Source organism: Anomalospiza imberbis (genome assembly GCF_031753505.1).
Source record: "Anomalospiza imberbis isolate Cuckoo-Finch-1a 21T00152 chromosome W unlocalized genomic scaffold, ASM3175350v1 scaffold_31, whole genome shotgun sequence".
NCBI lineage: Eukaryota > Metazoa > Chordata > Aves > Passeriformes > Viduidae > Anomalospiza > Anomalospiza imberbis.
This window is the reverse complement of record NW_027099315.1, coordinates 583,829-594,010: the sequence shown is the minus strand read 5'-3', so window position 1 is coordinate 594,010 and position 10,182 is coordinate 583,829. Positions and strand designations below refer to the sequence as shown.

General features: G+C 48.5%; 1 long non-coding RNA gene across 1 annotated transcript; it reads left to right on the top strand.

Moving 5' to 3' along the window:
• The first annotated feature begins 2,738 nt into the window (after positions 1-2,738).
• Positions 2,739-6,453, top strand: LOC137465593 (uncharacterized). Its single transcript, XR_010994713.1, has 3 exons — positions 2,739-3,162; positions 3,531-4,060; positions 5,750-6,453. It is a non-coding gene; the product is annotated as an uncharacterized lncRNA (long non-coding RNA).
• Positions 6,454-10,182: the final 3,729 nt, after the last annotated feature.

Below are 10,182 nucleotides of genomic sequence, written 5' to 3'. Positions count from 1 at the left end.
TTCTTCAACAAAGCAGCTGCAATGATGTGTCCTTGTTGTTGCATTGCATCCTGGATGGCTGCTGTGAATGCTGCAGCTTGATTGCTTTGTTCTGCTCATGTCACTCTGACAAGCATCTCGTCGACTGGACAGCCTTGAGGAAGGGTGGCTAAAAGAGTTCTCGTATGTGAGTTAGCATTTTCAAAAGCAAGTGAGCAAAATAAATGTTCTTGAACGTCTGCTGGTACATCAGGAGCATCCTTCAAAGCAGCTGACAATCTGTCAATGAACTGTCCATATGGTTCTGTGGTTCCTTGCTTTATGGTTGTATAAGGTGCTGGCTTTTTCTTATCTGGTACTGAAAGCAAGGCTTGTTGGGCCAGCTGCTTTGACAATTGATGCATTTCAATTGGGTGAGTTGTACCTTGTTTGTTGCATACGGTCCATGCCCAGTCAGCATATCTAGCTGGATTCCATACAAAGGATCTCCCACTACTGTATGTTTGTTGGCTTCTTCAATGGCCAACCTTCTCCATTTCCTTTCAAACATGAGGAACTGTGAAGGTGTCAGCAACAAGGATGCAATGGTAGATGAATTGACAGGACAAAGAACATCTGCTGAAAATATATACTGAATTATGTTCATTGCAGCCTCTGATCTGATCCCATAATTTGTGACTGTTTGTTTGGCTGATTGGAGAATTTTTCATTCATGAGGTTCCCAGACTGCACTATTATTTCTTACAACAACAGAACAGGCTAAAGATTTTGCAGCGTCCCAGTCTCCATCTAAAATAGCATTTTTCACTACCGAAGCCCACCGGGACCGCATTGGATTTTGCAAAACAGCTGGTAATGTCAGTTGTTGCTCAGATGAAGGTTCCTTTAATTGAACTTGCTGATTTGAAAGGTTGCCAAGCTGGGCTATTTTTTGCTGTAAAGTATTTGTTCTCGGTATCTTATTCTGTGATCGCCTCTTGTTGCAACAATTAAAATTGGGAGGATCTGAATCTGACTCATCTGAGTCAGAGTTCGATGGAAGAGGGCATTGCTGCGCTGCATCGGTGTGACGTGAACTGAGTGCTGCGGGCTGTATCGCTATTGTCTGTGTGGTCGTGTCTGCCGTCCCGCCGCTGCAGGCATGTTCAAAACTGCCCCCCCACGCGTGGGTCTCTGCCGTCAGCTCTGGGCACTGCAGGGCTGCCCCCCCGTGCGCGCTCTGCCGCGGCTGTGGTTGCACCTCCAAGGGGGGCAGCATCACCTCGCTCCCGTCTCCGCCTTGGCCTCTGCCTTGGTCTCCGCCCCAGTGTCCCGTCACCTGAGCCAGCGCCGTTTCGTCATCAACTCCGCCTGTCTCCTCGGGTTTCACCCCGCCCAAAGAGTGGGGCGTCTGGCCCACTTCCTGATGTCCCTCATTCTGCCTGGCAGCTGGCCGAGTCACTTCCACTGCCTGCGCGCGACTTTCCATGCAGGCTACCACTTCCTGCACGGTCGAGCTGACTGGGGCCCTTTGTCCTCGCATCGGCTGCATATTATAAACACCAAAAAACTTTTTGACCCAAGATGGCTTCTGCATTTCTGTTTTTTCTGGCACAGGGCTTTCAAACGCCTGAATCGCGGCCTCTGCTGCCCGTTTCTCAGTGGACATACTTTGCAAGGTACGTAAAACTTTCTTCAAAACCGCACCGGACTCTAATTCTGTTTTCTTATCTTTTCCGCCTTCAACATCAGAATCCCAAAACAGCTGCCCTAGTTCTTGCCACTCGGTCTCGCTAAAGAGGAGTGAGGGCTTCTGCAATTTGCCCTTATTTCTGGCCCATTGGGTCAACTGTTCTAAATCAACCTCTTTTATCTTTTCACCTCTCTTTGAGAGAATATGCAAAAGAAGCCACAGTGCTGCTTGCCAATCGCTATCCATTTTTTACTGTCCTTCTCTTTGCATGTGGCTTACCTTCCAACCAGTGCGGGGTGCTCCGTATCTTCCAAACAACACAGCGGCGACACCTCTCCAGCCCCCCACCTCCGCCGCGCAGTCAGTCGCAGGCAATGCGTGAACCACGGAGGCTACCGTCGGTTTCCCATTGCAAAACAAGCGATTTGGAAACCTTTCTCAGGAGGCTTCAATTCTCCGGTATTCCAATCCCGATCACTATAAAAGCAATTTGGGATCTGTGTCCCCCGTCGTGCCCTCCTTCACGCGATTTGGAGACTGTTTCCTGTCACTATCATGGAAGTGATTTGGAAACTCATCGGAGACTTCCTGTCCCTGTTCACAGGCACCACATGAATCAGGGACTTCATAAAAATAGGGTTGCTGGAAAGGAACGAACACAGATCCGAACCAATGTGGCTAATCATACGTTCTTCGTTTATTGTTTATACTATGGAAGTTTATATACACTTCAAGATAGTTTACAATTGTGAGTACACTCTCAGTGGCAAGCAAAACATTGTTTGTCTTTGTCTTAAGGTGGTCAAAGTTTCACACTGCAGACCTATACTAATTCACACCTAGAAAACTCATTATACTGTGTTACACGTTAACATAATTTCTAACTGCGCCACAGACTTATTTCCAACTGCGCCATAGGCTTCAAGGCCTCACCGAGGCCCATATCTGAGGCCTAGGCTGGGGTAGCTCAACCTTCACCCTAAACGTACAAATCGTGACCTCTTTCTCTCAGAAATTCTGCTACAGGGAACAACTTGCAAAAGATCTAGTGTCCTGGGAAGCTTCCAGGAAGAAGGAAGTCTATTGCAGTATGTGGATGATCTTCTAGTAGCCACTCGGACGAGGGAAGCATGTGTGGCCGGGACACTAAGCCTTTTGAATTTCCTAGGGCTCCAAGGATACAGAGTATCAAAGAAAAAAGCACAGGTGGCGAAGCAGACGGTAATCTACCTGGGGTATGAGGTCAGTGCTGGGCAACGGACTTTAGGGCAGGCTCGCAAGGAAGCAATATGCCAAACCCCAAACCCCAGACAATAAAGGAAACCCGAACCTTCTTAGGCATGGCAGGGTGGTGCCGGCTGTGGATTTATAATTATGGACTGCTTGTCAGACCTCTCTATGCTCTTATTGCCAATGGAAATAGAGAGCTCCAGTGGACAAAGGAAGCCACACGGGCCTTTCACCAGCTAAAGAGTGCCCTCATGTCAGCTCCAGCTTTGGGACTTCCAGATGTAAGTAAACCATTCTTTCTATTTTCCCATGAAAAACAAGGAATTGCCCTGGGGATATTGGCTCAGGACTTGTGTCCCTACCGGAGGGCAGTTGCTTACTTTTCCAAGCAACTAGATGCAACGGCCAAAAGATGGCCAGGTTGCCTCAGAGCTGTAGCAGCAGTCATGTTGAATATTCAAGAAGCACGCAAGTTTACCCTGGGACAAAAAATGACTGTGCTAGTGTCCCACACAGTGTCCGCAGTACTGGAAGTAAAGGGCGGCCACTGGCTCTCACCGCAGAGGTTCCTGAAGTACCAGGCCATCATGGTAGAACAAGATGATATAGAGACAGTGGTAACTAACATTGTCAATCCAGCTTTTCTCAGTGGAAATCAAGGAGAAGCAGTACACCACGACTGCCTGGAGACTATTGAAGCTACTTACTCCAGTCGCTCAGACTTAAAGGACATTCCTTTGGATGATGCAGAGACCTGGTTCACTGATGGGAGCAGCTACGTTGCTAGTGGAAAGCGACATGCTGGATATGCAGTCACTACCTGCAGAGAGGTAATAGAATCTGGACCCTTACCAACAAGCACCTCTGCGCAGAAGGCTGAGATAATCGCACTGACCCATTCTTTGGAAATGGCCAAAGGAAAGAAAATAAATATTTACAAAGACTCGAGGTATGCATTCGGAGTTGTGCATGCACATGGAGCCATGTGGAGAGAAAGGGGACTGTTGACTTCGCAAGGGAAAAACATTAAACATGCACAAGAGATAATCTGTCTGCTGGAAGCAGTTCAGCTGCCTGAAAAGGTAGCAATAATGCATATTAAGGCACACCAGAAAGTGAGCTCAGAATTGGAAGAAGGAAATGAGCTGGCAGATAAAGAGGCAAAAGAAGCGGCAAAAGGTGAGGTAACTACTGAAGGAGCTCTGATCCCAGATGGACAAATTTCTCTTGAAGGTAAGCCAGAATATAGTAAGAAAGACAGAAAACTAATCGAGGATCTAAAAAGGAAATATAACCAAGAGGGGTGGGCCACCATTGAAGGGAAGCTGGTAATCCCTTCCCACTTGTTGTGGCCACTAGTAAGGGAGGAGCATCAGAAAACACACTAGGGAGTAGATGCCCTAAACACTAATTTAATTGAAAGGATTGTTGCTAGGAATCTATATGCCACTATTATTCAGGTGACCCAACAATGTGATCTTTGCCTCCAGACTAAACCCAAGAAATGCCCAGACTAAAATTCAGTCAGACTGGGAGGGGCCATGGACCTGGACAGCAGTGGCAAATTGACTTTTCAGAACTCCCAGGGAAAGGGGGGGTATAAGTATTTATTAGTGTTTGTCAGAACCCAGAATGTCCCTTGGATATTCTTGGATGTTCCAGGCCCAGGTCAAAAGCATTTGAGACCCTGGAATGCAACCACAGACCCCTGTGGCTTTGAACTTGATCCATGGAACAATTTACCAACCTTGCAGGAAGAACAAGAAATCACAAAAGTTTAGATATTATAGTAGAAGTAGTCACAAAGTGAAAGGAAGAATTTTTGAGTGCTGTACAGGGGAGTTTTAGGCCTTGTACAGAGGGGTCTGAGTTTTGTACATGGGGGTCAGAAGTTCTAAGATGGAGGGATTTGGGTGTGCCCCGTCCTCTTTCTTTCTTCTTCCTAACCTCCATGTTCTTGGTGATGTTGGCACTCACAGATTGGTTTAGAGTAGAAAGTCACTATTCAATATAGGTGATGGGCATTGGGGAAAAACTGTAAACATCTAATATGTAATATATGATATAAAAGAGGGCACCAGCCCCCTGGGTGTCGGAGTGTGCCTTTGCCTGACTGCTGAAGGGACCGCAGCAGTCCAGGGAGAAATCTTTTAGATAACATACAGTAAACTACCTTGAGACCGGAAGACTGAAGACTACGGAGTGTTTCTTTAGAAGCTCGGGTTGGAGGAGAGACTTTTCCACCTTTCCAGGCCACCCCAACCAGGGAGTGAGGCCCGACAACAACAGACCCCACAAGTGTTGACTGATACATTTTCAGGGTGGCCAGAGGCATTCCCCACCAGAACTGTCAAAGCTCGAGAAGTGACCAGGGTATTATTACAAGAAATAATACCACACTTCAGAGTTCCAACCACAATATCCTCAGACAGGGGATCACACTTCATTTCCAGAATAGTACAACAGATTAGTAGCCACTTGGGCATAGACTGGGAGCTTCACACTCCATACCGCCCCCAATTGACCAGCCAGGTGGAGAAAATGAATAATCTGATTAAGCAACAAATTGTAAGGCTGGGGCGGGAAGTTAATCTACCCTGGCCCCAAGCTCTTTCACTGGCACTACTGCGGATTCGAACTAAACCTAGAGCTAAAGAAAAGCTGAGTCCCTTTGAAATGCTTTATGGAAGGCCATATGGAATACAAAAGGGGACGTCCACCCATATTGGGGAGGTAACATTGGCCACCTATATGGTGGCCTTAAGTAAACAGCTCAGAGAAATTGAAAAACATGTGGCTGGAACTCGGAGCAAGGAATTAGATGGACCAGTACATAACATACAACCTGGGGACTATGTATATATTAAGTCTCTTACAGAAAAGACTTTGGAACCACAGTGGGAAGGACCATTCCAGGTGCTTCTCACCACCTTCACTGCAATCAAGGTCAAGGAGCAGAATGCCTGGATCCACCACTCTCGAGTGAAGAAGGTCCCAGAAGCCCCTTGGAAAGTGACACCAGGAGACAAAGGACTGAAACTAAAACTTACCCGGGCAAAATGAGTATACTGCGGCCGGGAGTAGCTTATAATTTCATTTACAGAATTATTTTGTATATAGTTATAATTGGAGTCTCGTAATTAGAAAGTACCACTATCCAAATGGATACTGAATGGCCTTGGTCCCAGGCTTTTAATCAGTATACTGGATCCATGGGGACACCTTTTGAGATAAAAGATTTAAACCTATCTACTGTAGTAATCCACGGGAATCAGGCATATGAAAAGCAGGAGTGGCAGGAACAAGAACTGTGGACACTTCAAGGAATTAGAGGAGAAGAAATTAGGGTAGGATGCTGGGTGATCGATGGGACCACTACTGAGAGACCGAATGAAGTTAGTGTCTCTGCCTCTCCTGCATACAGGCACCGGGAGGTTTGTGATAGCCCAAGTAAATCAGATTGTTGGTGTAATTCCACATTAATTCAGCCTGTAGAAGTGATTTGTCTGTGGGCTCGTGATGAAGTCGGACTCTCATTTAAATTTAAAATAGATATTATACCTTTTACAACAGGAAAACCACATGCAACTCACACCAGTACTCAAGCAGCTAAGACCCAAACCACACTTGAACCCAAGGTATATGAAATAGGCCTATACATAGTGAGAAATATGGGTCAACAACAACTGTTGTTCAATCTAGAGTAGTCTCTCAAACATGTTTGCTGCTGTGCTCACTCTGAAGCCCCCTGGCTTCGCCTGCCCGGCAGAGGCACGGTCAGCAGCGGGGGACACTTCCCTGTTTCTCGTGGCAGATTCGGGGAGCGGCTAAGACAGAGCGCTTCGCTGTCTGCCTTGTATGGAGGAGAGGCAGCGTCTGAGAAGGTAATGAGGGAGTCGACTCACGGCTGGAAAAGTCTCAGGTTTATTGTAAGCTCCGGGGAGCTCTGAATTCCATGTCCCTGTGGCCGAAAGTAACTCACATGGCTTTCGTAATCACCTTAAGTACCGGGGTGGAGACAAGGGGGAAGGATGCCCACCACCCAATCGGGGAATTCGGGGGAGTTGAAGGCAGGAGGACAGACAGAAACACAAACCAGTGGGGGAAGGTTAAGGGAGGGACCCCTGGCCTTTGTCCACTCACTCGATGCCCAAGGTGGAAAAATTTGGGAGGGTGGGATTAGGAGCTGCATAATGGACAAGGCACCAGGGAGGGGTAGCATTGGAGGAAGGGCGGGAGAGCTCAGGGTGGAACCATTGGGAGAAAATGGGGGGTGAAGGGGCAAACCATTACAGAACTGTTACAAAGATATACAAACATAATACAACAACTCCTCCTTTTTTGTTTCAAAAAGGAAGGAGGAAAACCTTAACAAATAAAACTAAGGGTTCAGTTTTTAAAATTGACCCGACCCAGCCCAAGAGTCCCATCTTTTAAAGAGTCCAGTCAGCCAGTCTGAATCTGCAGTCCTGCTGAGATGGAATGCGCTGAGTGGGAGCAGCAGCTGCAGGATGGGGCTTAGCTTGATGTTCATGCTGGCTGAGTCCAGATCAGCGAAATCTGAAAGGAATCTTGTAAACAAAAGACATTAGGAAAGAGGGAGGAGTTAGGGGTTTAAAGGGTGCGATGTCCCTTCCTTCTCCAGCAAGCACTGGCCACATGTGCCTTGGTCCCAGACCTGGATACTTTGGGAACATAAGGTTTCACCCACTTGGAGGGGACTGTCAATTTTGGGGGAGCATCGCTGGGGATGGCATCCCTGGCTGGAGAGAGCCCATGTCTTCTATTATGCTGTTAATTTGATGGAGATCGTGGAGGAGCCTCCATTCATCTTTGCCTGGTTTTTTAATTACAAAGACGGGGGAATTCCAAGGAGATGTGGTTTCCTGGATATTCCCCTTTTTTAGCCGCTCGTCTATGAGCTCCTCGAGTGCCTTTAATTTTTGTTTATTGCACGGCCACTGTTCTACCCAGACTGGAGAATCTGTTTTCCAATTGAGTTTCTGGGTAGCGTGCTTTTCAGTGCCCGAAAAACCTGGGGGGTCTCTGGGATGTCAATTCTGACCCCCCACTGGGCCATCAGGTCTCTCCCCCACAAGGGTTCCATATAATCTAAAACGAATGGGCGTATAGAAGCTAATTGCCCATTTGGCCCCTCAATTTGGACGAGACTCCTTGACTGTTTTGCTAATTGAATGCCCCCAACACCTTGTACATGTCCAGCCACGTCCTGCAACTCCCAGTGTGACGGCCATTCCCGGGAGGGAATGACAGTCACATCTGCCCCCATGTCTAGGAGTCCAAAAAGGTTTTGCACTCCCTCCCCCCGGTGTAACCTGCATGAGATCTTTGGTTTTTCAGCCCCCAGTACCTGAGTCCAGGTGATGGTATGATATGTGTTTTTCCTCTGTCCCTGGCTCCACGAAGGCTCAGGCACTGGGATGGCCTGGGCGATGACTTGGCCTTTGGGCAGGTACACTGGTGGGTGAGTACAATGCAGCCAAAGGATGAGTTTCCCTGGGTCTGATGTCACAAGACCCAGGAGAATGTGAATATCTAAAGGTGTGTGTTTGGTGTCCCCAAGGACAACATACTTACTACAGTTGTTTCCCCAAGTACCAGGTTCCTTGGGGTTCACTGACACAAAATGCCACTTGGTATCACAAAGATGGAGGGGCTCTGTCAGAGCCAACCTGAAAGGCACATTTTGAGAATCAGTGGTTAAAACAGGTCTTGGTTGGTGTGGGTGAGTCAAGTCCGGTGAAGAAACAATGTTAATGTTTGGTTCCCCTCCCGCCCCCGCAGATGTTTTCGGCCCCACCCCATTTCTATAATCGTGCAGGGGGACTGCGCTTAGATTTTAGTTTTTTGATTGCCCTCCTTCAGAGGCAACCTTTTGTTTTTGTTGGGCCTTCCGGAAGTTAATAAACTGTTGCCTCAACGGGCAGTTGGGCATCCAATGCCCTGGATCCCTGCAAAGATGACACCGCGGGTCTGCTGGGGGAGGTCTCTTAAATGTCCGTGGAGTGCGTGGTGGCTGGCTGCTGGATGGCAGGTCAGGGAAGTCGACAGCTGCCACCCCCCTCAGTTCCCTCTGTTTGTGGTGTTGATCCGTGGATGTAATTGTGACTTTCCTCGCGCACACTTCTAACATGGACTGCAGGGTCGGCGGTGGGTTGAGGGGCAGGCTCAGGATTGCAGCTTTACACTTTTCGTTGGCATTTTGCCAAGCCATCTCCATAAGGATTCCCTGCCGCACTCCCAGGTTCTGTACTTGAAGGTCCACTGCCCTGCTAAGTCTCTCAACGAACTTAAGAAAAGACTCAGAGGGAGACTGAGTCATAAACAGATAATTATCAATGGGGACATCCGGTCGCATCCCTAAAAATGCCTTTTCCGCCGCCTTCACGCTCTCCCAGAGAGCCTCCTTAGGTATTTTTGCGGCTTGTTTTTCCCCCTCCTCCCATTCCCCCTGCCCGCAAAGGTGATTAATGGTCAACAACTCGTCCTCATCTATCAATATGTCCGGTGCCCATAGTGTTGTTAAAGCGGACCGTGCTTCCTTTTCCCACGCTGCCTCCCATACTAAAAACTCCGTTGAGGATAGCAAGCATGAGAAAAGTGCACGAAGATCCGCAGGAGTTAAAACATTTCCCGATAGAGTGGCCTTCAACAGGCCCTTGAAATATTCACTGTCCCTACTAAAACTTTTTTGAGCTTTGCAGAGCTCTTTTTTGATCTGGTAATGAAGTGGGGACCATTGGGGCCGGGGTGCTCCCCCCCTTTTCCCAGGGATATAGGTGACCGGAGCAGCGGCGAGAGCGGCGATAGAATCAGGGTTTTGGTTCACAGGCCCCTCCCCTGCCCTGGAAGCCGGAGCGTGGGAACTGGGGGAGGGGTCATGGGAACCATGGGGAAAAAAGGATGACATCAGAGGGGGTGTGGCTAGGACACGGGGAGGAGACACATGACTGACACATCCCAGAGTGGGTGGACCTGGGGGGTGTGGTTTGCAAGGAGATGGGAGGAGCTGGAAGGGAAGGTGGGTTGCCGGAAAGAGGGGAGGAGTCAGGAGACAGGAAGGGGTTAGTTGATGGGCGGAAAGGGTTTAGGTGAGGAGTGGGCAAAGGATCATGGGAAGAAGGCCATGTGGCAGGGCCCACCACGTGGCATCCGCCATCTTGTGCCTCATGGGGAGCAGAAGAGTATGTGGCGGGGACCGCCACGTGGCATCCGTCTTCTTGCGCTTCAGGGGAAACTTCATGAGGGAAGGTAGTGTCTGCTATACTAAAACGAACAGC